Here is a 7,220-nt window from a genome sequence, read left to right as displayed (position 1 = left end):
GGGTGAGTTTGAGCATGGGAGCCTCTAGCCAATGAAGCTGTCAAGTGATTCCCATGCTCTGAGATTGACCCCCAGTTTTGGCCAAAACAGCAATACATGGATAGGCAGATGGTGATATACAAAGAAATATATATTGTTAAAGAGTGCCAGAGCCGTCTATCTATGATTGAATGACACCTACTACGTTCCTACCAACTCTTAGGTATTTATTATACCACCATTGAAGGAATATTATTCTTTTAATGCTTAATAAACTATACATTAAGATCAATCAGCATTCTTGGACTATTGCATCCAATTTTAGACTAGACGGATGCATGAACTACTCTTTCAATGGATATTCCCATGCATAGGAATGAGTCTCTTGTGATCTCCTGCCATTGGTGTCAGGACTGGGATTTGAACCCAGGGCCTATGTCCACAGGTTGTCTTATGGCTTCACTGATAGCCCACAAGCCATCAGCAATGGCAGGTCATATCTACTTTGCAGCCATATCATTCAAACCCAGGATGGTCACTGTGCAAAGAAAAAAATAATAAAACCCTAGACCCCTGAAAGTTGCCACTTTTTCTGCTTTCCAGTTTTTTTTCTAGAAAGTCCCCTGGGCCTAGGATCTTAGGATCAGCTATGGTTCTGGAGGCTACACCCAAGCCGAGAGAGATCTAAGCTGAGACAGAGTTTCCATGACCTGAGTTCAAGCCCCATGGTTGGCCAAAAGAAAAAAAAGAAAAAGAATAAAGAAAATATAATTATTTAACTAAATTAAAAAAAATAAAGCTACCTAGTTTGGATTTTCTGCTAGTTTTCTTTCCTAGCCTGGGATTTGAACTCAGGGTCTTGGTAAATCTGTAGCAATGTGAGGGAAGATTTGCTACTACTTGAGTTCAAACCTTGTGCCAACCAAAAGTGAAACCTAAGTCACTGACCTAAGCAGGGGGAGGTAGTTGTGGCAATGGGAGGGAAGGTATAGTAGGGGGAAAACAAAGGAGGAGGTAACAATGCTCAATATGAAATTTACTCATTACCTTGCTCCTGTAAAATATTTTTACAATAAAAAACGAAGACAAACAATGTAGTTCTCAGAGAAGCATTTTGGAGGTAAGGGAAGGATCTCTGAGTTAATAGCTGTACAAAATTCTACACTTTTTAAAATGTTCAGTATGGAACTGAATAAACATAACTGCTTCCATTAAAAAATTATGTCAGTGTCTTGGAACTGGAGCCAGTATTTCTGCCATTGCTAGGATTTGAGCTCAACGTCCAGGTAACTATTTTGCATCATGGGTGAAGGCGAAGCTCACTGTCCATGAGGAAAGAAATTCAGGCTAGAGTACCCAGGGCCTGAATGAAAGCCCTGAAATGGAAAAAATATCTCTATACATGTGTAATATATGATATATATATATATATATATACTTACATATGTATGTTAATTTCATATTATGATTCAGGTGGATCAGTGGTAGAGCACTTGCCTTGCATGCCTGAGTCCCTGGGTTCGATTCCTCAGCACCACATAAGCAAAAAGAAAAAATCCGGAAGTAGAGCTGTGGCTCAAGTGGTAGAGTGCTAGCCTTGAGCTGAAGATCTGAGGAACAGCACCCAGGCCCAGAGTTCAAGCCACACAACCGGACCCCCACAGAAAAAGAATGATTTTGTATTTTATTTTCCTTTGATTCATTTATTTATTGATTACTGTATTTAGTATTTTTATACACATAATATTTATTACATTTTGCACATTTTTATAAAATTATACCCAATAATTGAGGACATTGACTCATTTTCATTAATATTTTATTAAGTGTTGAAACATAATACATAAGTAAATGGAAGCATTTGTCACAGTCTTTACATGATTAGAGTCTCTCACAAGTATGAGCTTTGTCTTATTTATCTTTGGAAACTTTCTATCAGGTTTTCTTTAGATGATTTATACTCAGAAGCCTTTTCTTGAGGATAGGCAAGTGAGGTATAAAATTGTGAGGGTGGGGCTAGAAATGTGGATTAGTGGTAAAGTGCTTGCTCAGCATGCATGAATGCCAGTGTTTGAATCCTCAGTGCCACATACTCAGAAAAAGCCAGAAGCTATGGAGTAGCTCAAGTGGCTAGCCTTGAGAAAAAGAAGCTCAGAGAGAGTACCCAGGCCCTAAAATCAAGCCCAGGACTGTCTAAAACCATAGGCCAGATGCCAGTGGCTCATAAGTGGAACCGTAGCTTCTCGGGAGGCTGAGAGCTGAAGACCACAATCCAAAGGAAAGCCTGTTAGATTCTTATCTACAGTGAACCACCAAAAGAACCCATCTGGCATTTTGGATTAAGTGCTAGAGTGTTCACCTTGAGCTGAAGGGCTCAGGGTGGTCAGTGCCCAGGCTAGAGTTCGAGACACACAACTGGAAAAAGAGTGAGGGTTAATTAAAATACTTTTCCTATTTGCTAATTACAAGAACATTCTTTGGAACATGAACACTGATGCCCACCAGAATTGGACTCAGAGCTCAAGGTTCAAGTGTAGCACATACATATGCCCATCCTCTCAGACTATAGCATTGTAATATTGTGTCCTACAGGGTTCTTAAAGGTCCAAGGTTAAAAGGCTTAATATGCTACACAAGCCCTTTGTGATAAGCAGTTGACTTGTATTGTCAATGTCATTACAGTTCTGAACCTAGCAGAGCACAAGTAGGTCATGCCCATCACCCTAGCTCAGGAGGCTGAGGTCTCAGGATCACAGGGTGAAGCCAGCCAGGGCAGGAAATCTATGACAAAATGACTTCAATTTCTGAAAGGTCAGATATTCAAGAGCTTCGTGTGTCTCCCTTGGTGATGAGAAATTACTTGCACATTAAATGTTCTTATAGTACTTGAGCTATAGAAGAAGGAAAGATCCATTATTGACCTATCCTGGATTCAGATGAAGTTCTCAGGATCCAAGCCCTAGCTGTGTTAGCAGGAAGAACTCCAGTGTAACTCTGTAATAGAAGGACAGAAAACAGTTTCAAAAACCAGTCTAGGTGCAGAGACCAGGCCTACAGGATTAGGAGGCAGAACGTACACACTCAACAGGGAAGTGAACTGCAAAACCACTTCATTTATTCCAGGCACAACCAGCATTGGGGAAAACCTGTAAAATTTGTTAAAGTTACACCAGGGCCAGGCTTTACTCGGCCTCTTCAAACAATGACTAATGAACCTTCCTCCCTCATGTGAAGGGAGCCTCAGGCTACCGTTAGGTTACCAATAGAGAGCCAGTTTAGTGGGGGAGAGGGGAGGAATAGAGTAGAGAAACCCTGCTCTCTGGTATTAGGGAGTGGGTTTTTGACTCTCCATCTGTCAGATTTGAACACCCTTCTACCTCTGCCAGTCCATTCTCCTTCCTTAATTCTCCACATAATTAATGCAAATCCCCAGACTAACTAGAGTCAGGACTGTTTCTATTTTGTCTCCAAGCACATGATTTTGAACCTAGCTCTGCCCTCTTGACTCTGCGGCCCTTGGTTGCCTGAGAAGTGGGAAAGAGACAGTCTTCCTGCTCTGTGGTTATGTGAAGGCACACTGCAAAAGGCCTCCTGACTGGGAAGTGTTCCCTTCTTTCCTCTTGACGTCCAAAGATTAAACTATCATATTTCTTTCTTTCTTTCTTTCTTTCTTTCTTTCTTTCTTTCTTTCTTTCTTTCTTTCTTTCTTTCTTTCTTTCTTTCTTTCTTTCTTTCTTTCTTTCTTTCTTTCTTTCTTCCTTTCTTCCTTTCTTTCTTCCTACCTACCTAGGTATCTCTTTGCCAGGTCTTGGGTTGAACTTAAGGCCTGGGCACTGTCTGTATCACTCTACTACTTGAACCACAACACCAATTCTGGCCTTTTCTGTGTATGTGCTCCTGAGGAATCGTACCCAGGGCTTCTTGCATGCTAGGAAAGCACTCTCTCACTAATCCACATTCCCAGCCCCCTCATAAGTATGCTACCATTACATAAGTATGCTACCATTTTACTTCCTCAAGTTTAATTTTCTGAAGACTGGTTACTTCTAAGAAACCCTACCTTGTGTACCCCTGCCTGATTTGTGACTGTTCCTGCATTGTCCTCATAATAAAATGTAAATAAAGACTGCTGAAATCTTCAGTGTGCATCATATAAGGACACAGGCCTGGAACCCTGGAAGAGAAAGACATGAAGAGGATGATGCAGTAGGCGCAAGGATCATATGTGAATAATAAATAAATAAATAAATAAATAAATAAATAAATAAATAAATAAATAAATAAGAGAAGCATCATTGCATACAGTGTGTTTGAACTCAGGGAGGTAATATACACACATAAGTAAGTAGGGCACTGATTCATAAACGTGGCGTTCTCTTTTTGAAAACGTTTTTGAGGCTATCCCATGGCTTAAACTCAGGGCCTGATGCGTTCCTCAGCTGTTTTTCCCAAGGCTGAGGCTTTTCCACCGCCACAGCTCCACTTCCAGCCATCTGGTCGTTAATCGGACATAAGTGCCTCCCAGGCTTTCCAGCATGGTCTAGCCTGTTTCATCTGCTTGGCTTTCTCTCTCAAAGCCCCATTTCTACCTTCTGGTCCACTGCTCCACTTCTGGTTTTCTGGTGGTTTATTGGACATAAGAGTCTCACAGACCTCCTGCTCAGGCTGAATATATATCATACATATGTATTTGCATAGATATTACATATTGTACCTAGGGCACAATATTTCCACAGAAAGGAAATTAGGTCAACATTGGCTTCTTACTCCACCAATTGACTTCAGCACTCCTGGGATTTGAACTCAGGGCCTGGAATGTCCAATTCATCAAGGGGTCAGTTTAAGCACAGCAGCCTCAAACAAATTCAAGGCCAGGCAGTTCCCAAGACCTGAGTTCTAGCCCCAGGAGTGGTCAATATATAAATAGTTAGATGTGTAAATTGCTGCAAATAAATGTATATATATATATATATATATATATATATATATATATATGTAGAGAGAGAGAGAGAGAGAGAGAGAGATGTATATGTATATCCCAAAGTACATTTAAATATAAATATATTATAGAATGTGAGATGTCTGTACATTATTAAATGACATTTAACATATTACTAATAATTATTAGGTATTAAATTATTCCTCCATTTAATGAAGTATCATGGATTAAGGCACAATAAAGTATTGCCTTGTGTAAATGAAGCTCAGAGATAATTTCTAGGCTCATAGTTGAAACCTCAGGATCTGCACTAAAAAGAAAGAACCAGTAATTCCATGTGTCTGTGTATATATGCATGTATTTCTATCAGTGAACATCCATAGTCATTAGGAAAAATAGCACCCAGCTAAGAAATTTGCTTTGAATAGAATGATATCATAGCACAGAGAGTGCTTTCAAGATAGTGCATGCCCCTGGTCAAAAAATTAAGACAATGGCTTGGAATTTGCACCATTTTTCTGGCAGGCCTGGGATTTCAACTCAATGTCTGATTAACTCTTTGGCACTGTAGGGGAGGGGAAACTCACCATCGTTGAAGACAAGAATTTCAGACCAGTTTCGAGGGCCTGAATTCAAGCCCTAGCCCTGGAAAAAATAATATTCATACATGAGATCTATTTACATACATGTGTTTACTCCCTATGACATTTATTACCCTTATTTATTTTTTATTTATTTTATTTCGTATTATTACATATATCACATTTATTTCATTTATTACATCTTATCACATGGATTTATTTGCATATGGATTATACATCATCCTGAGACCCACAACTTTCACAGAGAAGGAAAACAATGGGTCAAAATTGGCTTCTGACTCCACATATAAACTTTTGGCCATGCTGGGATTTGAACTCACAGCCCACAATGCACAAATCATGAATGGGTCAGTTGTAAAACAAAAGCTTTTGGCAAACTGAACTGCCAGCCAGTTCTGAATACCTGTGATCATGCAATAGTAGTGGTGGATAGATAGATAGATAGATAGATAGATAGATAGATAGATAGATAGATAGATAGATAGATAGATAGATAGATAGATAGACGTGTAGTTTGCTATGTATATGAGAGAGAATGTGAGAATATTGAATTATATATATTATGAATTATTAGTTATTAAATTATGCCTCCTTTTAATGAAGTATCATGGTTGAATACTTATTAAAGCATTAATGTAAAAGTAGTCAGTATTCCATAATTGGGAGAAGCATACCATGTTGGTAGAATGGAAGACATTATCCAATACTTTTGTGTGGCAATTCTATAAGAGAATTATTAACTAATTGCAAATGTAATTGTTACTTTTATAACATTCCATTAGGCCTTCCCATGGATAGGAATGATTTTCTCAAGATCTCCCTCCATTTGTAGGTGGCAGTACTGTCACTTTAACTCCAGGCCTGGGTATTTTACTTTGAAATGCAAGCCATTGGAATTACACTGTGAAGATTTCAGATTGTCAGGATGAAAGAAAAGAATGAGCAGGAAAGAAAGCCAAGTGTCAGTGGATCCTACCTGTAATCCTAGCTCTTCAGGAGGCTGAGAGGTAGAGAATGCCAGTTTGAATTCAGCCAGGACAGGAAAATCCACCACACTCTTATTTCTGAGGGATTACAGGAATAAAAATTCCCCATGAATGGGGCTATGGCTCAAGGGCAGAGCATTAACCTTAAGCACAAGAACTCAGGAGGGACAGTGCCTAGGCTCATAGTAAAACTCCCGAACCTGGCAATTAAAAGAAAATCCAGTAACCACATGTCTCCCCATGTATGTACGCATGTATTCCTATTGGTGAAGGTCCAGAATCCCTATAATGAAAGGCATCCAGCTAGGAAATTTGCTTTGAATAAAATGATTTCATAGCACAGAGAGAGTTTTCAAGACTGCATCTTCCGGGGCTCCTCTCACTGTTCCCATTGTAGCCTGAGGGACTGCTGGAAGAAGACTTCCTCATTATTGGAATAAGCAGACAAAAGGCCTCACTCCTGTAGAGCTGAGTGACAAAAAACTCTTTCTAGGCCAATTAGTGAGGAGTGTGAGTGGGCTCTGAAGGCCAGGAGAAAAAGGCCTCTTTGTATCTCAAGCTATCTCTCTGCGGAGAGCTCTGTTGTGACAGGAAGCCTTCATTTGTGCCACCTCCCGTGGCAGGCCAAGTTCCCTGCACTTATCCTGTATTTGTTAGACTATGTTCCAGTGTTGAAAAAACCTGCTACAATTAATTCAAGGGTCCTTTTGGCAG

The sequence above is a fragment of the Dipodomys merriami genome, unplaced genomic scaffold (genome assembly GCF_024711535.1).
Source record: "Dipodomys merriami isolate MVZ:Mamm:240054 unplaced genomic scaffold, mDipMer1.0.p SCAF_58, whole genome shotgun sequence".
Classification (NCBI taxonomy): domain Eukaryota; kingdom Metazoa; phylum Chordata; class Mammalia; order Rodentia; family Heteromyidae; genus Dipodomys; species Dipodomys merriami.
The sequence above is the reverse complement of the archived record's forward strand: the minus strand, read 5'-3'. Positions refer to the sequence as shown.